This window comes from Nothoprocta perdicaria, unplaced genomic scaffold (genome assembly GCF_003342845.1).
Source record: "Nothoprocta perdicaria isolate Ctin4 unplaced genomic scaffold, notPer1 scaffold_166, whole genome shotgun sequence".
NCBI lineage: Eukaryota > Metazoa > Chordata > Aves > Tinamiformes > Tinamidae > Nothoprocta > Nothoprocta perdicaria.
In genome coordinates this window covers 1398121-1423055 of record NW_020454827.1, presented here as the reverse complement: position 1 = coordinate 1423055, position 24935 = coordinate 1398121, and positions in this window count along the sequence as shown.

Sequence of the window (24935 nt, the reverse complement as noted above, 5' to 3'; positions counted from 1 at the left end):
CACCCCCTCACCCTCCACCGACTGCCCTGCCTCCTTCAGGGCCTCATACCTGTTTGCCAGGGGGACCCTATAGGGTAGGGTGGGAGGAGGTTTCACCTTGCCACCTCGACCCTGGACTTTTGTCCACGCATTCCTYKGCTCTTTACCATCTTTGTGCCTTGTCCTGGGGTTGGAGCCTGTACCAACCTGTCGCTGCTGCTGAGCCCTCCCTGATGCCTGCCCCTCTCTGACCTAGAGATTTTCCTTTACTTTTCTACCTCGTCTTTTAGTTCAGCTACCATGTGGAGCAGGTCCTCCACCTGCTCGCACCGCACACAGGTGCGCTCCCCCAGGCCGTCCATCGGAAGCGCCAGGCTGCAGCACTCCTTGCAGCCCGACACCTGGACGGCTGCATGCTGGAGCAGCCGCTCAGTCTGGGTGCCTATCTCCTTCTTAGCGGGTGATCTCCTTCTTAGCAGGTGTAACTTCATGAGGTTTCTCTCTACCCATTTCTATATCTTGTTGAAGTCCCTTTGAATGATAGCAAACAAATACATGCTAGAAAGAGGCAGTGGTCAGACTGGAGGTTGAGCACATTGACATCTCTGCTGAAATAAGAATTTCTTGTTGTATAGCATTCAAAAGAAGTTCAACTATTCAGTCATTTGGAAAAATGAGACTGTCTTCAGGAATGTTTTCCACATCAAAAAGAGAAGAATTCAGAAGGAAAGTAAAAGATTTTTTCTTCCTTTTCTTTGTTTCTTTTTCTTGCTTCCTTTTCATTGAACTGTTGGCAGCAGCTACAAGACAAGCACTGATATATCCAGATGCAATAGCTCTGAAGTGGCAGCTGCAGCACTGTCTGTAAGAGGCAATTCTATCAATGAAATGTGTGCCATTAGGCAGATGTATCAAGGAGGTTTGCAAGGAGCAGAGCCCTCCAGTTGCACCTTCAACATCACTGGATTCAGAACACAGTCTAGGGCCTGCGTTAGTAAAGTAGATGCATTGATAACCAGTATTTTTACCATTACAGCTATTTTACCTAGCTCTATCCTCCCCAAGAATCAGCTATTGTCCAGTATATATCAAAACAGAGACATGAAGAAACAAAGATGGGGAGTTGATGCTGCCTTCTCATGAATGAGCAAGGAGAGCTCAGCAAGGCTTTCAACACCATCTTGACTTCAGCAAGGCTTTTGACACAGTCTCCATGATATCCTCATACAGAAGCTCCAGAAGTGTGGTGGACTGGACAAGTGCACAGTGAGGTGGACTGAGAACTGTCTGGATGGCAGAGCTCACAGGATGATGATAAATGGGGTTGAGTCCAGTTGGAGGCCTGTGGCCAGGGGTGTCCCCCAGGGGTCAGTACTGGACCCAGTGCTGTTCAACCTGTTCTTCAATGACCTGGACGAGGGCATGGAGTGCACCCTGAGCAAGTTTGCAGATGACACCAAGCTGGGTGGAGTGGCCGACAYTCCAGAGGGCTGTGCTGCCATCCAGAGGGAACTGGACAGGCTGGAGAGCTGGGCAGAGAGGAACCTCCTGAGGTTCAACAAGGACAAGTGTAGGGTCCTGCACCTGGGGAGGAATAACCCCAGGCACCAGCACAAATTAGGGGTTGACCTGCTGGAGAGCAGCTCTGCAGAGAGGGACCTGGGAGTCCTGGTGGACACCAAGTTAACCAAGAGGCAGCAGTGCTCTCATGGCCAAGGAGGCCAATGGGCTCCTGGTTGCATCAGGAGGATGTTACCAGCAGGTCAAGGGAGGTGATTCTGCCCCTCTACTCAGCTCTGGTGAGGCTGCACCTGGAGCACTGGGTGAAGTTCTGGGCTCCCCATTGTAAGAGGGAYGTGGAGCTTCTCGAGAGGGTCCAACAGAGAGCAACAAGGATGATTAAGGGACTGAAGCATCTGTTGTACAAGGAGGGACTGACTGAGTTGGGCCTGTTTATCTTGGAGAAGAGAAGGCTGAGAGGGGATCTGATCAACAAGTTCATGAGGGGAAATGTAGGGAGGAAGGGCCCAAGCTCTTCTCAAGAGGGACATGGAGCTTCTAGAGAGGGCCCAGTGCAGGGCAACCAAGATGATTAAGGGACTGGAACATTTCTCGTTTGAGCAGAGACTCAGTGAGTTGGGCCTGCTTTCTCTGGAGAAGAGAAGGTTGAGAGGGGATCTGATTAATGTGTATAAGCACATGAAGGGGGAATATAGGGAGGAAGGGTCTAAGCTCTTCTCAGTGGTGGCCAGTGACAGGACAAGGGGCCATGGGTGTAAGTTGAAACCCAGGCAGTTCCATCTGCATGTGAGGAAGAACTTCTTCTCTGTGAGGGTGACAGAGCCCTGGAATAGGCTGCCCAGAGAGGTTGTGGAGTCTCCTCTGGAGGTCTTCAAAACCTGCCTGGATGCCACCCTGTGCCACATGCTCTGGGTGTCCCTGCTGGAGCAGGGGGGTTGGACTAGATGATCTCTAGAGGTCCCTTCAAACCTCAACCATTCTGTGATTCTGTGAGAATACTTTCTTCTTCATGATCAATTTTACTTTGCCTGAGTCAAGCTAGCTGGAGATCTAGGACTTAGAGTCAACCCAATGCCAGCTGATGCAACATGAACATGCCTTTCTGCTGAAGGAGTGTGCTAGCGACAGGTTGTGCTTTGTTCACCACTGGGACATTTTCATATTTTTTTCTCTGTCAGGAAATGTGTGCTAATTCCAGCATCAAGTTCCAATAAGAAATGACTGGACCACTTACTTTGTTAGTAGATGTCTTTCACTGCCATACAGATGCAGTCCCATCTAACCTCAGTCTTACCRTGTTGTTAACTTTTGTGCTTCTGGYAGCTTCCAAGATAACCACATTTCTAAAGGTGACAACATTTCTATCTTGCTAAAGCAAGTCTTCTGATCTCATTCAGGCAGTTAATAGGACATCATCACTTCTGACTCTGAAACTTCTGACTTTGGAAACTATTCCTTCTGATTCTTCATCCAAGATCACAAGATGGTGGATTCCTGATCTGTTCTGTCAAGAAGATGCCTTTTGCTGTCAAATKGAGTATCTCTTGGCTCTTTGTCTGTAAATGTGGCATTTAGCGGAAGAACTGCCAGGTACAATTTAAACGGATTCTTCGTCATTGGTCATACTTAATAAACTTACATCTGATATCCTAAAAAAGATCTGGAAACTGAAAAATGCCAAGACTCAGTCAATGTCCTTGACAAGAAGATACCTTCCCTTGAAATTGGCTTTGCAAACTGGACAGTTCATGTATAACTTTTTAGAAAGATAAGGTCCCAGGCATCTTGATCTAACCCTTAAATTAGCCATGCTGTGATCAGGAAGCAGGTAGCTGCCTAAGGTTCCTTCAAAATTCAATGTCTATAAGCTGAAGATCTTGCTGGGAAACTGTACATTCGCAATCTCTAAGCAGAACAGCTCTGGGTGCTTTACTTGTCTGATGACTGTTCAGACTATCCAGTCTTGCCTCCCAGTCTGTCACTGAATACAGCTATGACCAGCTATGACCCACAGCCTACTCAGTGACATTCTTAAGAATGCCCTGGACAAGTTTATCATTAATTCCCTCTATGGCAAGCCACCCTATAGTCAAGTATCTGTTTGTGTCTGAATTGCTTGGTGAAAACGACCTGTGCATAAAGATAAGAATTGATCATGCAGAGTATTTTGCTTAATCTTTCAGCTTTTCAGATGAAATAAGCATGGACCTAAAGACAGGATCTGCCTTCATGAAGTAGGCAGTTTCAAAAAATGCTTGCAAGGATCCAGTGCCTCCTGCCTGGATTTGCCATTTTTATGGGCATTTGATCATGGAGTATTCACTTCAACTCTTTTTATGTAGAAAAGCATCAAGTTCATTCAGAYGCAGGAAGTCCCGTTTGCCTTTGATCAGTTCAAACAGGCATTTACCCCAGTCTCTGTCCAGGCATCGCAAAACCTTTCCTTGCTGAGATCAATGCAGGTAGCCATGCGATCAGAGCTGCATCTTTGCAACATTAGGTGGCCCAAAATGAACTCAGACTATGTGCAGTGGACTCTGTGAGTTTGCACAATAACAGCAGAATTTAAAGATTAGCCTGCGTCTGTCAAAGATGCCCTCCAACGATGGCACCATCATGTGCAACAGACAATTTGTAATGTGGGTATTCATGACTCAGAATAGACTTTTATATCCACTTTCCATGGTGGTTTTGAATCAACATCAAATTTGGTGGTTCTTCCTGGTTTATTGATTCACCTTTGCTCTTTGATATACTATGCTAGCTCTTAAAAAGCAACCCTGGTGCGTTGTTCTGTAATGGTGACTGTCTTGACCCTGAATTGATAAGCATAGGATAACGTTTGTTCAAGAGACAGATCTGCTCATTCAATCTGGCTATCCTTTGGTGGGAAGAAGTGGGTCAGCGATACAGCTTTACCCTCAGCAGTCTATACACCAGATGAAAACATTCCCACCACAATAAGACATGTACTAAGATCTCCAGTTTGTAAATGTGCTGGCAGAAAGCTTGTGACATTTGAAGAACCTAACCTACATATAATTGGACTGCATCCTCAGCAGTGGGGATTTTCAGATAGGAAATGAAGTGCACCATGTTTGTGCTCATCAGCTGTAAGCAAGATGACTGTATGGCTTTCTGTCTCAGGCAGATCAAAGGTGATATATGATTAACCATGGTGAGACAGAGTAAGATGCTAGGGAACTAATGATATCCAAAAGAATGTGCAAAAAGACTCAGCACAGGACTGAATGTAGGGTAGGATCCTGAGCCACCAAWGGTTCCAGAAGGCTCAGCTGAGTTAGGACAAAAGTGATCAGCAAAGTGTGGCATTAAGTTATGGCATCAGGTTAGAATGACTGTGTTGGGTTAGAGCATTGCAACGTACAAGCCTATTCTTGTTCTCAATTTTGTATCAGCTCCACAGTTTCCACTTGGAAGAGCTGACTGTGGTAAATCCTGGGTTTGTTAGATTTGTTGCAAACTATGAACTTGCCATGTAAGACAGCTTTGACAAAATGAGAACTGTAAACTTTCAAGTCAAGCAGGGATCCAATTCCTCAAGTTATTTGTAACACGCATGATGCAAAACTATGTTATACTGCCTCATCTCATCTTGATGCAAGGATTTAAGAATGTTGCCAATGGGTCAGCAAAGGTCCCTCTAGCCTTATGTCCAGTTACGGAATGGGGTCAAAAACAAGTGCCTAGGGAAGAACTTATGGGAAGAGTAAATGCAAAGTGGTATCTCCCTGAGATATTCTCCCAAGATTATAATGCTTATATCTTGGGGATATTCTGGAGGTGGCATCTATGATTTTAATTGCCTTCAATGAATTTACTTCCCATGAACCTGTCTAGTCTTCTTTGCAATTTCTGCATATATCTCTTCTCCACTTACATCAGTGTCTCTTTGTCACCAATCTGGCCCATTCCGAAGGGAACAAAAGCCCTAAGTACGCAGGTAGATGTCCACTCTGCAGTATCACAGCTGCTGTCTCATTCATCTTCTTCCCATGACTCTGAGAGATAAGGGAATAAGGTACATAGGACTTCTGCCTCAGGAGAAGTGTTTGCTGTCCATCACCGCATTGTGCCTAGGAAGGTCACGAGTAACAACAAGCCCTACAAAATCAGGCTGGTATGAGGTAGGTGGAACCCCCTGTGGCAAAGACTGTGATACCTGAGGTACCCTGACAAAATCCTGATGTCCCATGGACTCAGGCATGCTCCCCTGAGATGGGAGAAAAGCGAGGCTGGTAGGAGCTACCRCCCTCAACAGGTTTGTGCATAACTGGCAGGCTGAGCCGTTTAGCAGGAACGGCTGCTTGAGGAAGGGCGGTCTGCAGCCCTCTGCACCTCCTGCCCTCTGGCAAAGTCACGGAGAGAGCAGAGACAAAAGCGCAATGCAGGCAGAGCCAGGAGCGCCCACGCTGGCTGGCAGCTCTTCTCTAAGGCCAAGGGACAGTCCGTTTTGCCATGCTGGGACACAGTGCAGACTCAGGTCTTTCCATCATGGACATCTTACTGAGACCAATATTTTTCAGGCAAACAGATATCATAGAAAGATATTCTACAGACCAGACTAGCAGAGGACAAGTACTTCCATCCCTTGGACAGCATTTGAGTTGCTTGCACTGAGTAGGGCACAAAGCACACAGCAGAGACTCCTGGAGAAGCTAAACATTAACTTCCAACATATTGAACCTCTTTGCCACTGAGCAAGTCAGGTTTTCTCTCAAGAAATTGAAGACTGGTTCCTCTTGGCATGCAGAGGTCTACTAATGTCAAGCTGAGTGCACAGCCTGAATTTCAACACCACTTTGGCTTTATAGTGCTTGATTTTTTTTTGCAACTTCACCTCTATTATTTTTTCTTGTGTACAGAAGAGCAGGACAGACAGCCAAGCAGAGGACACAGAATAAATGTTGATGACAGCCTGGGTTCCTTCAGGATGCTAATGATAGACAAGTGATTATCACTCATAGTAAGCAGAGAGGATCTTGCTATTTCCAGGAGTAATCATAGTCCCTGGTGCAACTTTCAGTGAGAAGGGGTGCAATTTCACCACATGGAAACCAGGAACTCTGCCTTTTGCAGCCTGACCAGCTCTGAGGTTCGTTCCAGCTGCCCTGACCTACCTCTCTGTTTTTCAGTGTTCTCCTGCCTCCTTTCTTACTTCGCTGCATTTCTGCCCATATTGCCTGGGGACCCAAAGTGGCAAAGCCTGGCACTGTGGTGAGCTGTGTCCTCTGCTGAAATGAGTGCTAGTTTCCTGCTAGCTTGGACCTGCTCTGCAGAGGCACTGCAGTATGTTTTCCACTGCGCCTGAAACAAAAGGCAGTTGCTGCTGATGCTGCAGATGGTGAGTCAGCCCCAGTGCTGCTGAGACCTCCCTGGAGACCAACATCTGGTCCCTGCAGGGTACAGCCAAGGTCTCTTGTGTACAGCCTTGCTGCTTGCAATGGCATTTGGTTTGTAAACAGCTTGGGAGGAGATGGAGAAAGGGGTGAAAGAAAAAAAAAAGCGGGGACACCTGAGATAGACACAAATCTGGAAAGATTCAGCTAAAGCAAAAACATGAATCTGCAGTTATCACAAGATCATCTTGATTGTAGGCGTTTTGAGCCAGTTCTGCAATGTGCATCTGGATGTGTTTCATTCCCTATCAGTGTTTGCTATCAGCCACCCAACACTAACCTGCCTGCTCAGAGATGCTTAGACCCCGTATCTAAATGTCATGACAGTGCTAACTAACTTCGTAACTTCCTCTGCTTTGAACACACAAGTAGCTGGATGCTGTGAGCACCTATTAAAACACTCCTGTGAGGGAAGTGGCAACACACAGTCAGTGGGGCAGCACAGAAGACAGTTTGAGAAAGCTATGCATTATTTTTACAGCAAATATCTATGTTGCCTCATGTGAACTGTTCAAGATGGAGATAGCCAAGGGCTGGATGTGGCCTGCCTTGTACTTTCTGGAAGAAGGGAGGAAAGGCAGAGCATTAAACATGAGAGGCAATATTATACTGGGGTTTTTAGTTCTTTCTACAGCACAGCTCTCTGCATTCAAGCACAGCCACAAGCAGTGGCTCCAAGACAGTGCTTTAGATGGGTCACCACTGCCCCTCCTAGACCTCAAGGTCATGGGTTTGAGTACTGAAAAGTAGTTTTCAGTGACTTGTGCGTCAATGTTAGCCTGGAAAGGAAGCCTGAGGGTCTGGATCAGCTTTGAAGAACCTCTTCAGAGTGCACACAGAGTAGCTGTGGGCATGGGAGCTGCTGGTTCAAGGTAGAGGGGCCTCCTGTTAGATTTGTGACTAGCTGGGAAAGGCACTGGTTGTGTCTAGCACAGGACAACAGGAACTTTCCTTTTCTAAACACAGATCTACCACTTTATAACCTTGGGCGCATATTGCCAATGTTGTGGCTGCCCCCATGACTCTCCTGACAGCTGTTTATGGTCAGCAAAGGCAAAGCTGGGAAAACTTGTTTAAATTCTTTTGATGCATGGACTGTTTGCTTTCCTGTTGCACTGTSTATCTCAGGCAGCTTTCATCACATCGCCTTGTGGAGGCGCTGAACCCAGAAGAAACCTCTGTAGGAAATGGACCTTCCCATGTTTACCAGATGGCACTAGCTCTCCTTGAGAAGCAATGTGTTGCAACATCTCCCCGTTGACCTCTGCCCATTGGTCTTGCTCCACTCACYTATACTACTGTGGTTGCAGGCTGTCTCTCACAGGGCTAGAGTTATGGAGTGCAGGCTGAGGACAGGGTCGTGGCAGTGTGATTTTGCCAAGGTGTCAGCCACTTAATCAGTGTGTCCTGCTTTGTTCTCCCTGAATTTCAAAGAATGAATGTCCAAAGGACCTGCTACAAAGGACGTTAATCCTTCTCAGCTGTGGGCTGGTGCATGGCTGAAATGTCAGAGGGAAGAAGGAGCTGCCTTCTAAGAGAGAAGCTGTGCTTCATCACTGAAGGTCAGCTTGTTATCAAGATAATAGATGCTGTATGTGTTCTGAGATGCCTACCAAAGCTCTTCATATCCCTGGGAACCAAACAGCATTAAAAAAAGAAGCCCACAAATCTGAACCAAGATTTGCAAATGGTCTTTGCTGCTATATGGGTTGCAAGTTTTCATGGTTCCTCAAAATTGAAAGCTCTCTGTGTTTACTGTGGTGAAAAAATAATTTCTAGGCATTGCATGATTCTGTCTCCATCRTGTATAGCTCACACTCCCAACAGACATGGGTGAGGAGGAAATGATCATGAATTGCTCTAAAGTCGCAATGGATTGGTAAGAGAATGTGATGCAGTCCTAAATTTGACCTCGTTTTCCGAGGGATGAGAATCCTCCTTGTCTTCACCGAGTGAAACAGACCACAGACATTAGGCATCTCTGTAAGGCAGCATTGATCTTTGTGACTCTCTTGTCATTGTCTGCAAATGGTGGGTGGGAGATGCTAACTAGTTCCACGCTTGGTTTCTGGCTACAGACCCATCTCATCGCATGCCAACAGAGCTCCTAAATGGAGTGAAGTAGACTCTCATCAGAAGCAGCATTTGCCAGGCCCTGCTCTATCTTGTCAGGAAGAATTTCCAGCATAGACCAAAGTCAGTATATGGCCTGCGTACTTTCAGAAGCAAGACTTTGTYATACTGTAACTCTTGCTTTTTAAAAATTTAAATAAAGGAATAAGATGTAAGCTGGAGCCAGTTCAAACTCTTAGGCAGATAGCTGTTTTGCTCCCCTCTCAATCCATGCATTTTTAGGTAAATAGACAAGAGTCATTCTGTCTATTAAATACTTGCATGAAGATGGGGAGGGTTTGGGGATGGATGAATGTTTGGGAATGATTTTGCTTTTCCATGTGGAAAAGCATTTGTATATCTGGGTTTTCACTAGAATTTCATAGACATTCTTATTCTCAGGATTTGTTCTCAGAAATAGAGGGAGGATGAGGCATTCAGAACTGTGCTTGTTTATGTATATGTTTAACCTGATTTAACTATCAAGTGAACCCAAAAGTTTCCTGAAATTCATTTGTTTGATTTTGCCCTTTCCGTCGTCTCTCCCAAAATACCCTTGCTCTTTTCTAATTTCTTACTTTCTCAGGTCCTTCCCTTGCTAAACGACTTTCATGTTGTGCATTTAAACGGCATTTGGTCATGACCAATTCATAGTAGTACAAACTTAGAAATACTTTCTTGACTTTCATTGAAATAGGGAGGAAATACACACCAAACTCCTTGTAAGTTTTTGATTCTTAAGGACATTGGATAGACATGTTAGGTTTTTCAGGCATGCCTTGTCCAGCTCTCCTTCAAGACTCAGCAGGATTGGGGAACTGATGTCTCTGCTGTGACCTTGAATGTTTCTCCTTCCATTTCTTTGTTACTAAGGCAGGAACTGATATTTCATCATTATTAGGAAGCAGTTTAGGCCCTCTGTAATTTGCCATAGTGGATGTGTGTAGAGTATGTTTTATATTAAATTGGAGGCTTCTTCTAAAGCATCCTAAAATGAGCTCATTTCATTAGCATATTGTTGATTATTATTTATAATGACTGTTTGCAAAACACCCTACAAATATGAYGAGGTCCTGGTCAGGTGACTGCGTRTTTTTGCAGGAAGCTCCAGTTCTCCTGAGCAACCTACATGCTCAGGCTCAGCAAAAAAATTAACTGCTGATTAGAAGTGATTTGCAGGGAGAGTTTAAACCAAATGATCTATCTAAAATATCTGAGGTATTCTGCTGTAGATGATGTCACTTATGAAGAGACTGATCTTTGCTGGAAGTTTCTGTGATGTTTCCTGTGGAGTTGTCACACTTTCCAAAGGAGACAAGAACTAGTGTAATCTCACATTGTCCCTTCCTGATCTGTTCTTCTGAGCACCATCCAGTTAGACTCCACAGCCCAGTGATGCCAGATCCTCCAGCAATTGTGTGCTAYTGACTCCTGACCCCATCTGCATAACCCTATGAGGTGTTATTAGCTTCAGCCTAAACTGGAGGCACAAAGTAAGGTGGGTATGAGGGAACATGGAGTAACTTTGCCCCTTCACTGAACTCCTGTGCTAGTGGAGTCTCTGTGAGGCCTATTTTTTGATGATTTGCACATTGGCATGATTTTCAAAAGTACCATAGAATCACAGAATCATTAAGGTTGGAAGGGACCTTTAGATATCACCAAGTCCCACCCCCTTGTACATGCAGGGTCACCTAAAGCTGGTGCGCTGTGTCTTCTCTTTGCTGGCTCATGCCTTGGTGTGAACTGCAGGGTGAGGGTCCTCCAGGCAACCTCCCTGTGTCTGCATCTAAGTAAGCTCTCATGAGGTCACATCCACTGTCTTGGCCCCGCTGAACCATTCACAGAGGCCCTGAAGAGCCACCTGCACCTAAGCATCAACCTTTTTATTTCTGAGAGTAAATCCTGATGCATAGCATCAATGTATGGGTAAGCCAGCTAGCCAGCTACGTTCTCCTTGAAGATATTATCTCTTCAGAAAACTAACAGGTTTTATTAGTAGAGATGGCAAGTGAAAAAGAAAAAAAAGCCTAACTGGACAAACAGCTAAACTGATGATCTAGAACTGCCTCTCTCTGGTATTTTCCTAATCTGAAAGGGCCAGTGGTCCATGAGGATGGCAGGAAAGGTCCTTGACACATGATGATAACTGGGTGAAGAGATTCAGATATAAACTCTCCCTGATATTATTTATCATGTTGACTAACCCTTTGATCCATCAAAGTCTCCAGCTTCTCTTCTCTCTTCATCTTGTCTCACTCTTGTCTGACATGCTCTCCCATGTCCTCCAGCGCCTTGCTCCTTAGCGGATGACTGACTAGATACCTCCCCATCTCCTCTTCCTGGGGCTATGACTTTGCCCACATCCCACTGGTGGTTCTGCTCAGTTACTCTATCATAACTCTCTGGAGTGAGAACTGTGTGCTACTTGGTGCTTAACCCAATGAGGCCTAGAATTGCTTGGTCTCCAGGAACCACTGTAATAACCGTAATAGTGGGGATGATTAATCAGGAAATGGTAAAGAAAAATGCTTATAATGAAGAAATTGAATTCCTCACTTTATTGGGAGGAACAAACGCCCAGACAAGGTCATGGAGAAGAAATCCATTGAAGGCTACTAAATACAAAAATTGCTTCTGCATCAGGGAATCTCGACACTGCAAGCTATCACAAACTGAGAGACTATCATGGTGGAATATCTCTCCATATTCATCCTCCTTTATTTATTGGCCATTGTTGGAGACAAGCTGCTGAGCCAAGGTGGACCTTTGTGACAACTGCTTTTTTGTTCTCATGGCCATGAGCTGATTTACAGAACTTTGCTGACAGAAGCAGGTAACAAAGGGTCCTGCTTAGATATGCAGCGAGGATCCTCACAAAGCACAGTCCTTGATGCACATATCACCCCTCCTCATCTGCTTGCACTGGCCAGGTGCTATGGGAACGTCTGTGCTCTTGGAGCAGATGGCACAAGCATCTCTGAACCTTGACTCCCCTTTTTGGCTTGACTGCACTGCAGAGCCCAGTCTTGAACTGAAATGGCTCTTTCTTCAATGGACAGTGTCTTTAGCACTTAGTCTCCTGTGACAGCTCCTTGCTGTACCAAGCAGGGCACACTGTGTGGCAGGTTTAGCTTGCAAATATGAAGCTGGTGAGGTTGTCCATGAAAGACATGGCAATACATGAGGTCCTGATACCCTGAATAGATGGGAGCAGACTGTGCTGGATCCATTTCCTGTGGAAATTTCACTGCTCAGTTTCTATGGAGAATCTTCCTAGCAAGGTAGCCTTTTGACTCACATATTCTTGGGAAATGACTAAATACTGCAAAAATGGCATGGGTGAGAACGTGTGCTAGTTGAAAAAATGCAAATACATCCCCAATACAGCAGCAGCAAAGACTATTTTTAAAACATATTTTTGAAAGGAACATCTGATACAAAGGGGTGAAGGTAGCTGATACAGCACAAGCCAGCTACTGGCTGATAGGAATAAGCAAGCATTGCTGTAAGCTCATTTGAGCAMACTATTGCTGGGCATCACAGATGACTTCTAAGTCCAGCCTTTAATGTGTATCTCAATCAAATAGGCAGCTTTCTCAGGCAATGTTGCCAGGAATTATTGTAACCCCATCTACCTCTCATACAGGTTTCAGCAAGTCCTGACAAGTCCTCACAGTGTGGCTTTATGTTCTACAGCTGCCACTTACCTGGCTACATAGCACTAGCTGATATCTGAGTAAAATGCACATGGCAATTCAGGTTGGTACCAAGACTCCAAAAGCAGCACAGACCCATCTTTTAGCTCTGCAGGTTTTGCTCATGTGTTGCTAAAGCAGTGATTAATTTCCTTATAACAAGTGTGGCTGGATGCTGCTTGATAGAAAATGTTTCYTGTTGAAACCTGCTCCTTGAAAGCTGCTGAGGTTACCCACGAGACTGCAGACTGGGCGTGGGTTACAGTAGCCTTCAGATGCATGAGCTCCTTCCAGCACAAGCAGCAAACAGAAATCTGTTCAAGAAAAGAAATCTGAATATGATAGGTGTGTGGCTTAGACAGTTTGCTAGAAAGGACAGAGGATTGYTCTTTCTCCTACCCTTAACGTTACAGAATGCTGGGTCCATGGGAAATCATGCTTGTTCTTCTGTTACTCAGGCTATGCTGCATCTAACTAAATAACCAGTCTCCTACCAGTCCATCTGGCATCTTGTCAGTTGAGAAGCAGGAAGGAAGGATCTGGGCTCAGGGTGTTTTCAAGACATGCAGGATGTGCCACTATGTCCTGAGCATCATGATTTGCACACAGTGAGATGCCTGCCCATCTTGCAGATGAGCCTGAGCAGAGATGAAGTGATGTCTGGGACTGGCAGTGGGTTGGATCCCCAAGCCTCTGCTTTGAAATCCCRTGCTCATGAATCCTTCCACATGCTGCACTGGATTGAGAATGGCTGCTGAAGCTATAAATCTCAGAGGCTTCCACTGGGTTTGTAGACAAGATAATATAATATATATGTATATGTATATATAATATATACAGACAAGAACAAGAACTCCTTTTTAATTCTAAGAATTAAATGACATTTAGTTCTAAGTTGGGAGCAAGGTTTTCCAGTTGGAAGCAAGGTTTTCCATTCTACCTTGAAGCATCATTAAGACAGCCTAAAGAATGGAAATCATTTGTTTTGTGGTTCTGCAAGGTTTGTCTACAACAAGCATGTTTGTACACATGATGTCACATGTGGACACCAAGGCGTGTCTAGAAGGAGGCAGGATGAGGATGTGGGGTGCAGAGCCTGTTTCACCTCTGCCTTGCAGCTGAGGGCATTTCCCAGTCCAGTGTTACAGTGCCTGTAGGAGCATCTCTTTTTTTCACCATTGACCTGGAGGTGGCAGAATCTCAGGGCTACTCTAAATGGGATGGTCTAGAAAACATTCTAAACCAGCCTCACTGTTGTCTCCATCCCTTACTCCATAAATAATTTTTTCCAGTTTGTATTAAAAACCCTACCATGTTTTTTTAGCACAAAGGGGGAAAGAAGAGAACCTTCTACGTTCAGGACATTTGGGACATTGCTAGAATTTCATCCATCTGTGATTGGCCCTCAGACCGTCATACTCAATTTATTTCTCAGCCAAACTTTCTCAGCCATCTGCTCAAGTGGAACAGCTTCCAGCATTTATTCCCAATAGTGCTTCTCTGAGGGAGCACATGGATTTTCTCCAGTACGACAGCATCACTATTTCCCCCACACCAAAACCCCAGCCCAACCCTGTAATGACTGGCGGGGAGCTTTCCCTGCTCTGCACCCTGACCTTGAATTTTAAGCAATTGATCAAGAAAAGGCAGAACTGTTTCTCTTCCTCTTAGCAATACCTAACATGACTGATGTATTTTAAAGGGCTCCTCTGCAGAGATGTTAATGAGGTCGCCTTGGATACTCAGCTTAAAATGGTGTTGCTTCAGTTTCTTTTATGTCAGCAATCAACAACAACAACAAAAACTACACAACAACCCATCAATGGATATGCTTGAGGAGGGGTGGGGGACTCTTGGCAGGCAACTGGAGCAGATAGCAATTCACAGTCCACTGGCTGCCAGCAGATCGGTGGCTGAACCTCTCTGATTGTCTAGTAGAGCATCAACACAATGATCTCCATAATTATTATCTCCTTAAATTGCAAAAAAGAAAAAAAAAATCCTGATTAGAAAAAAGCCTGATTTTTTCTAGACTTCCTATTGAAAGTGCCCTAGGAAAGAGCTTCAAACTGGGAACAGCAAGAGATTCAGGGAGAGTCAGAGAATACAAGGGAAATAAAATCATTCTCCTTGCATGAACAAGGAGAAATTGCCAAAGATAGAGGAGGCTGTGTTCTTAGGGAATTATTTGCAGGGCTCAGAAACCCACTTGCATTTCTGCTGCTTAATGTGTTACCAACCATCAGCTGAGCTGTGGTAATGGATTATATCTGTTTTTAAAGTTGAGTGAAAGAAACTTGAAGCAGAAACACAAGGAAAGTGAGTTCAATGCTGTAATGATCTACCTAAGACAGGTTCTCCACGCTAAGCATTTCTCTGAACAATTCACTCAGCTTTGCTGAACCTCACTTTCCCCACATTTGAACAAAGACGAATTCAGTGAAATACCCAGTGTTTTACTGGAGCCTGAAGGCATTTGTTGAGCCGCTGCTGGGAAGGTATGAGCAAGTATGAGGAACTAGCTTTGGTCAACACATTTACATATGACCATAGATGAGATTGGTTCCTAGATTAACAAATATATTAGTCAAATTGGAAAGGAACTGCAGATTATATAGTTGTGGACACTATCTCTCACTCACCATAAGAGGAAGAATCACAAGCCCAGTGAAGTTTCTAATAGGTTTTGTTAATGTGCTGACTTTTGACCAAACATTGCTCTCTTTGACTGAGAGCACCCTCAAGTCTTGAAGTAGATTGCCACCATGATGCTAGTATGCCTTTCCTGTGAGGACAGTGGGCAAGTCTAGCACCCTGGCTGTGATGTTAAAGATCAGACTCACCATCACAGAACAACTGAGACTGGTAGGGACCTCAAGACATCTCCAGTCCAAGATCTGCTCAGAGCAGGGCCAGCCTAGGTGACTCAGGGTTGGATATCTCCAAGGATGGAGATTCCCCAACCTTTCTAGGTCTCTATCCCAATATGTCAGGGCCTGAGTATTGTAACACTCAGTGTTGTAATATTGTCAGAACTAAGCTCACTTGCAGCCTGCATCCACACTCTCTATCCATATGTCTGGGAGGTCCATTTAAGCTCTGGGACTTTAGTCTCTGCTCAACTTATAGGTAGGTATACTTGTAGGTATACTTGTCTCCAGTCCAGTCTCCTGAATGGATATTGTATGATATTGTAGCCTTATTTCCATTTCTGTTTCTGACCCTAGTCTGGTCCAACTGYTCCTGATTGGGGTCCCTGCATGGATTCTGGCTTTATTCATTTTATGGTACTGTCAAGGCACCCTGCTATGAGCACTCTACTCTGCTCAGCCATTTTCTGAAGCCATAGAACTGCATGCTGTTTTCTGGAAGCACTTCATGTGCTCTTATCATCTACAGCTCCCAGCTCATCCCCTCTCATAAAGTTGTCTCACTCTTGTTTTCTGACATGTCCACTCAGGAGCTTCCCATTGCATCTCATTGTCATTGTACAGATTCCAGAGGAGCCTGAATTTCTCTTTTCTACCTCATCACCTTGGGAACTTGTATAAATCAATAAAATCTCGTAATCTGTTCTTCTCCAGGGCGGACAAAACCACCTCTCTTAGCTCCTCTTTCTACCACCTGCGCTTTAGYCCCTCCAACCATCTTGGCAGCCTCTTCTGCACTTGTTTCAATTACAGAATCARGGAATTAGAGAACAGTTGGGAATGGAAAGGTTCAACTTCTTATTCACTAGGACTCACATCTTTTCTGAAAGTTGCTTTTTATCAAGCTGCTTTTCTGCCAGCTGTCCCCCACCAGTCCTGCTCCATCATGGGGTTATTCCATCCCAGATGTAGGACTGCTTGTTTATTTTCATTGAACATCCTTAGGTTCTTGTTAAATCATTTCTCCAGCCTGACAAGTTCCCTCTGAACAGCAGCCATATCTTCTAGGGTACYAAGTGGTTCTCTCCTCTCTGCTCCCTTTGGGATTATCTAAAAATTTCCTGAGAATAAAGCCATACTTCCAATAGGAAAGCCATAAAACATATTGGTCTCAGCCTCAGTTCCTGAAGGATGTACTAGAAACAGGTCACTAAAGCAAGGGAATCCACATCCAATACTTTTCCCCTTATCCACACAGCCAAATATCATATAGAGTAGTTGGATTGGTCATGCATGATTTGCCCTTGGGAATTCCCTGCTGGCTGCTCCTAATGCCGGTGAGCAACAGGGCCAAATGTCCCTTAGTCTTGTTTCTGCTCCCAAAGTACTTCATGGAGCGCTACTTGTTCACATGTTTCACTAGCTCCCATTCCAGCTGAACTTTGATTATCCCAGTTACACTGCTGCCCACCCAGACAATGTCTCTGCATCCTTGTCAGGTTTCTCCTTGTGCCCCCTTTCACTTTCTGCACACTTCTTTCTTCTGTTTGAGCTCAGTTAGGATTTCTCTGGTCATTCGTGCTGGTTTCTGTCTCACTTGCTTGACTTTTTGCACACAGGAATGTCCTATTCTATCTGTGGAAGTGGTAATTCTTGAAGATGTACCAGGTGTCCTGCCCCTTTGCTCTCCATAGCGCTTTCTCATTGGTTCCCAAAGAAAGTTGATTATCTGCTTTCCTGCATCTGAAGTTTGGTTCTGCTCTTTGTCTTGCACTTTTCTCCCAGGAGTTGAAACTCCAGCACTTCAAGCTCACTGCAGCTCAGGCTGCACTCAACTTTTGCATTTTTCCCAGCCAGCTCTTCCTCATCTATACTGACTCTAGCAGAGCACATCCCCTAGCAACCTCATCAGTCACCTGGATCAAGACATTGTCCTCAAGATACTTAGCTTAAGTGTATCAGGGCCTGCAATCATGAGGTTTCATATATARGAATTCATCTCAACTCATCCCAAATAGGTGTTCTCCTATCTCTATAAACAGCTTTTCCATTTAGCTACTACTACTTATATAAAAGACTCATTTATGAGTTAATATATGCATGGTCTATGTATAAAAGCAATGTTGCTCCTTCCTATAGAGAATCCTTGTACAAATTAACAGCATGGTAGAAGGACACAGACAAGTGAGACCAAGGGGACAATCATTCTGAAGGAGAAGAAAGTGGGATTTTGCACTAGTGGTTCAGTTAATCTGCTTTTAAGGCAGTTGTATAGACAATTCTACTAAGAATGGAAGACAGCTGGCTCAGATTTCTTTGAATTTATTTTGCACATGAGGTAAGCTAYAGTAAGTGCAGGCTACTTGAATTCTGAAATGGAATGTCCACATAGACAGTTTAATGAAGCTTAGCTAATCCAATTTACAAAGGTTAATTCAGATTCATTTTCCTGATTGTCTCTGTGTAGATAAGGCCAAGGTCACTCTCTGAGTCTAGCATAGAATCTGGGTTTTCTCACTTGGGGAGCACAAGTTGTTTCCATTTCTTCTCCTGGGCTGATTTGTCCCTATCTCTGCCATGCCCTCTATGTAATCCCCTAATTTCCCCCTGTATAGAAGAATGCCATTGCTTCCTTTTTCCTCAATGGACAGTGAGTATTACTGATTCTTGCTGCCCCTTTTTAGGATGYAGATCAATACAAAGCCGTCTGCTGGGTGTGGTATGCCTACTAGATTAATAGTTGAGATTCTTTCTTGGAGATGAATTACAGCACCCACTTTCTTAAGGAGTTGTAACTCATACTTAGGAGCAGATCTCCTAAAGTCATCCCTAAGAGGCTAGCACAGTTTATGCCACCTTACTGGCAGAGCTGGCCACTCATCATCAGCACTCCACCTGATATCACTCAAATCCTCCGAGCTCTGCTTGTTCTCACTTTCCTGGGCACTCATACCTAGTACTAAAGGTATCTAGATACTAAAGGCATCTAGAATCTAACAGCATGAGCAATAACAATGCTTTTGGAAGTGGCAGTGAAGCTCCAGCTTTCTGGTCCAACCAGATGCAGACAAGGATGATACCCAGGTCTGGGGGACATTTGTCTCACAGCTCTTCCAGCAGGGGTTCTTACCTCTGCTCATCTGCATCTCATTGTACAGACCATGATTGACCTGTATGTATTGTTGAGTCTGGCCCACAAACTCCTGTGCTCTTCCAATTCCCTGGAAGGCCACAGCCACATTTGGTGYACCATCTGGCTTTAGTTCATCTCTGGTCAGAGAGGCAGGGCTCTGCTGCCTGTGAGCTGACTCTCCAGATGAATCTGTTCACAGCCAATGTGTATGATTTACAACGCTGAAATGTTTCACAAGGAACTGAGATCCAAAATGCAGGAGCTTTAGAGGTTTTAAAGATATATATATATATATATATATATATATATATAATCTAATCAGAAATAAAGAGCTGCCTTGGCCTTGATTGAAGACTTGTAGTGGAGTTGCAGTCCCAGGACAAGCAGCTTGCATCTCCTGATACATGAGAAAAAAAGACAGGAACTGTTCTGAAGAGAGGAGAACAGTCAGATTCCTTTGAGTGAAGTGAGGAAGTTTTAAGGAAGTGGTAATAAAAAAGCAACAGTAGAAAACCTTTTCACATGATCTTTTGCAATGAGTCCCTAAAAATAACTTTAGCACTCACTTTCTGGTCTTTTCTCTACCATAGTAAAGAGGTTCCCAAAAAATCAGTTGTCTGAAATCAGTAGCTAGCTGACAACAGACACCAAGCCCTTGTGTTTGGGAGTCTCTACAAGATAAATCTTCAAACCATCATGTGCATCTGTTTGTCTGTCTCTTTGTCAGCATTAGAAGATCATTTTGGCTTTGAAAGTGATAGATGCTGTAGTTCAGTACGAATGGTGTCCTCCTCAAGACTACCTAAAGTTGACCCACAGCAATTCTGTGGTCATTTGGTTATTTCTGATATGTCCCGATTGTTGAGATCCTCTTCTTCCTCAGCAGTACAGCCTCTCAAGATTTCTGTCTCAGATCCAAACTGCACTGTGAGAGACTTAGTTGCTGCTCTGAGGAGTTTTGTGCAAGAAGTCAAGAATAAGACAGGAAGTGGTGTGGACAGAGAGGCAGAAGTGTGCAGCAGGACAGGACACATTATCTGCCAGTAATGATGAGCAGTGCTCTCAGTCTGAGGTTGCTATGGTCCTACTTGGCTCCAGAGAGGCCGTGAAGGAGTCAGGACACCATCTAGTCAAACACGGGTTTCCCTTCCCACATCTGCAAAGCAGTCACAAGAAGCAGAGGAACTAGCCAAAAAGCACTGAAAGGGCAGATGATGATGCTCTCTGTCCAGGGCAATCTGCGCCAAACCTGCTGATGCATCCAAGTTGATCCAATTTGGCTCTGACCATACCTTAGCAAATTTTTTATTCTTAGTGGGCAAGTGTAAATATTCTTTCTTATTATTCTGGTTCAGCTTCCCCAAGCAAAGGCAACCAACACTAAGAAGAAATATGACTGCCACAKCTCCTTCTCCATGAGTGATGCCATATACTGCCACATTTTGTGGTTACCCACTTTTTCAGGTCTTATACAATTCACTGGAGGGACCTGCACAGCAGGCCAGGATCTACATTGCCCATATTCCCAAGGGGCATCCTCTCTCAGCAGGTACTACTCTCAAGTCTATCTTCAGTAGTCAGCAATCAGCATTTCCATCTCATCTGCAGTATCTTCTCCGCTGTGGCTGTTTGCAAAACATTAAAGGCAACTTCCATCAACTGCTTTTATTTCCTTTTTCTGTCCAACACTGTCTATTCCTTTTTGCGTGTAGACAAAACCAAGAAAATGAAGAATGTGAAGACCGTCTTCCTCCTCTTTTATGAGTCTTCTTTCCAAAACCCACCTGCAAGGCAGAACAAGCACATGGAAACAGATATTCATGGAAATGAGTTTAGCTTCTCTTTGGAAAGCTGGCTGTGGGCCACACTGAACCGTTTCTGCCTGGTGAGAGGAGCTAGTCACATTGCCCTAATTGGGTCATGTACGATTTAAAGCCTCAGAGTCTCTCATGTTACTTAGGCACAAAGCAGGGCTTGGTTTCCTCTCTCAGTCTTGTTCAGTCCTGTTAAGCTCCTCCTCCAGATCCCACGTGCTTGGGAGCCCAAACCAGGATATCAGAGCACTCTTCGAATATTGCTGGTGTAGACGGTTGCACCATAGATTTTTGCTGCTTTGTAGGGACACATATGTCTCTGGTCAGGTTCTGATATTAGGATATGGATACACAGAGTGACTATTTGTGCATTAACTAGGTGCTGTAGTAATTGCCCATATGCATGTTTCTACCCAATACTAAGTATCGAATAATTCAATATTCCTCTTCTCAGTTAATCCACTGCAAGCTGCACAACATCCAGTATGTGCCCAGGTACCGCAGAGACCAGGGAGCAGCTGGTCTGCTGTGAGGTTGCAGTCTGGCTTATCAGGCTCGCTCCTTCTCTGTGTGTTACACCTCTGAATTCTGTTAGAATCAGCCAGGATGGACTCAGCTGGAGGCATCACAGTCCCTCTCCCAAAGCAGTGGCTTTTGGATTCAATCTTTTTTGTGTGCATTGCTGGTACAGTTCTTCACACAATTCTTTCAACATGCCCTCCCATTTCAAATGTATTCATAATGCAGTTCATGAATACTTCTACATGGTGAGGGTCTCTTCTGTTGTTGAAGAACACGTGAAGAGGAAATACAGAACAGTTCATATAGCAAATCGTAAAGTGCATTTGTCTGACTTAACACAAGCTCAGAAGCAGCTCTATGGAGCATCTCTAAACACAACCTTTCATTAGTGTCTGAACCATTGYTCTTTTGTCCTGAAAAATCAGATAATGTTTAGATCCCAGAAGATTTTGCTTTTGTGGGAAGGAGAAATATGAGTAAACAATACTTATTTGGATCAATCCATTTCATTATGAAGAATTCAAAATTCAATTTCTTGGACTGAACTTGAATCAAAAAGCAGACCTCCGTTAATGTGCTCACTGCTCCAAAGGACCTGCCCCATGTACTCAGTCCTATTCTGAAAACTCTATCTTTTAGCTCCTCCCCATGGCTACGATAGACTGTCTCACTTGTATGCTTTTTTTGATTGTTTGCATTGACAATCCCACCTGTGAACAATAAGATAGCTCTTGTGTTTGCCTGAGATACCTGGAGAGGTTCTTCCCAGTACTGCTAGTACTGAAAGATGGGCTTCACTGTCTTAACCTATCACTGCACAAAAGATCATTTAATTACTTCTTCCATTGACCCGGGTCAAGTCTATGAGTATCTGTAAATCAAAATCTACTCGATGGAAATGAATAATATGTTACAGTATAAAAATACCTCCTTCCAGGAGGAGTGGAATACCATAAGGAATATCAGTTCTTTGAGCGCACCTAGAGAGGGATGACCTTTAAAGGGATTGCACAGGGTGRTCTTTTCCAAATTGCCTATAGGAAGGAGAAGCCTTGAAGAAGGAACTAGCACATTTGCACTTTTTCTAGACCAAATATGGCCTTTATGGGAGAAGGGATATTTCAAGGGCATTCAGCATTGATCCAGCTTGCCTGGGTAACAAACTTGTGTCTGGTAACAGTGTCTGATGATAACAGAGGCAATACTTTGTGCTCCTGCTTACCTTCTGTAAAATGTATCTTACATGTGTGACCTGCACCACAAACATTTCGTGTCTATTTTGCTGAGGTGCTGCATTTAGGAAGGCCAAGGTAAGAAAGATACCTTTAGCAGTGCTCAGTTCTAGGCAGCCTGACAGGAGAGCTTCTAGGAATGTTTTCCTGTGCTTAGAGGATTGTGGAACCAGGGGCAGATGGAAATGACCAGGCACTTCCCAGTGTGAGGCCCTTGATCCACAGGTGAGTAGCATTAGAGGCAGGCACTGGGAATTTCCTACATCTGAGGGAGCCCCTCCAACTGATGGGCTCTGCAGGTGGCCTTCCCACCACACAACTGGACTTACCTGATGGCAGTCACCTGGGATCTCACACACACCAGAGCTCTGCCTTAAAGGGATGGACACTCTCTCATGGAAAATCAGAATTTCCAGAGCTGTAGCCTACACAATATTAGTTATCTTGCTAGTGCAAACTTTTCACAGATTTGTGAGAGATTCATGCTCATGGAGCACCTGAAACAGTTCTTCAACCCTTGAACACTTGGGAGGTGAAAACCAGCTCAACTACTTTTTTTTTTTTTTTTTTTTTTTCCAAAATTGCTCACTACAGTTTGCCCTCAGCAGATGCACAGGGTTTGCCTTTTGCACAACGTTGTTGTGTGCTGGTGCAGAGCTTCAGCTCAGTACAAGTGAAACGTGGTGTCTTGGCTGGGCTGCGTGAAGTGACAGGTCTTGCTGCACTGCGGAAGCGTTTCCCCATCTGTGACTGTCATGCACACGTAGGTGTCCTTGGGCCTCAATTCTGTTTTCAGTTGCTGGCTTATGTGATGCAAAGGAAGGCTGCCACTGTATTTTGGGATGCTTTATAGAATGGCCTCTCATTTTGGGATTCAGTGGTTATTTCTGGCTTGTCTTCACCTGGCCTTTGTCTCCAGGGCAGGCTGTGAGCTCCCAGAGGTGGAAGCATCTCCAGTGTGGTGTGGTGCCTTCACACAGCCATCGTTCAGGGCAGCTCATACAAAGGATCAGCATCACGTGGACCGCCATGGGCTTTGAATTATTGCTGTGTTTGCTGTGGGGAGGGGCCTGCTGGACTTAGCAGCATGGTGATCTGCTTCTGATGGGCAAGCGATAGGTCCCCAAGGGAAAAACAAAGAACGATCCTTCTCATTTGAAATTGTGGAGGGGGAAAGGGCAGTGCTATTTATTCTACAGCTCTGGGGAAGTAAACAAGGGGACAAAGCCCAAAACAATTAAAATATTGCCTGAACATAGATGGCATCTCAACAATGGATCATTTTTATTTTAAAGCCTGCAGACAAGAAAACAAGCTGGTATTACCTGAGATTTTAGAAATGCAGCTGATGAGAGGCCACCTGCATGGTGACTTCAGCATGAGCTGAGAAGGGGCTGCCYGGTTCAGTCTCGTGTCCACCCAGAGCTGTTGGATTCCCTAGCAGAGGCTTGTGCTGTGCCTCGCAGCAAGTCGTTCAGGTAGGAGCGTGCAGAGTGCCTCCCTCCTCCGCRGCTACTGCAGCGCACAGCCCAGTGACCTCTGCGACGCCAGTCATGGGGTGCCAGGTGGATGCAAAGCATCTCAGYGGGAGAGGGACTAACTGGCAGGGAGCGCAGGCCAGATCGCATCCTCTCCCTTCTCCACTTCAAAGCTGCCGCTGGACCTCTTGGCTAGTGCTCAAAGTAATGGGGGACACACTGAGGGTTCCAGCATCGGGCTCTTTTCCTGGAAGGGGGCTGCTGCTTGAGGCAGGCAGTGTGGAGGTKGAGGGCATATGGGGCATGGAAACAACCGTGGTGGCGCGCGGGCTGCAGGAGCAGGCTCTGGGGCTGTGTGCCGAGGTGCTGCCCATCGGCAGGCTGCTCTGCGCGGGACCGGGCCCAGCAGAGAGTGAGCGTGCGGCCAAGGGGGCCCCGAGGTCCCACGAGGCGCCGCGCTGGACAGAGCGGCGGCTCCCGCCATCTGTGTGCTGCAGGCGGCAGGGCCGGCTCAGAGCCGGGAAGGAGCTGCGGAGGGAGGAGCCGCAGTGCCCGGAAAAGCTCCAGCGCGGAGCTGCCGGCAGGCGCTGTCTGCAGAGCGGCTGCGGCGCCGCAGCATCAATTAACCTTTGGGCAACTCCTGCCAGTGCCGCTGAGCCGTGGCGGCGCCTGCGCCGCGGCCCAGCGCGCGGCAGGGCCCGCGCGGCGCCGCCCGAGCCCACGGGGACCACAYGGGCCTGCGAGGAGCCAGCCCCCTGAGCCGCGGAGCCGCGTCCCTCCCGGCAGCCTGCGCCAAGTGCTTTCATCTCCTCTCCTTGTGTTTACGAGGGCGGCTTTCTCCTTCACATGCTGGCAATGCCTCTGAGTGCTAATGGGGAGACAGCAGCCGCTGCCCTCTGCGGCTCCGGCAGGCCGGTTATGGCTCCTTGCACAGGCTGTGCACAGCRGCAGCAGCTCTGCAGGCCTGCAGTGCCACCCCAGCACTAACCAAGCTCTGTCCAACAGCACAAAACCTCCCTGCCCGCAGGGATCCTCTGCGCTCCGATTCCGTCATCACACATGTAGATGTAGAGGACAACCATGTCAGCACTGCAGCTTTGGCACCGCAAGTGGGAAGGTTGTTTTGGTGGGGCCTGGGCTCTCCGTGTCATCTTTT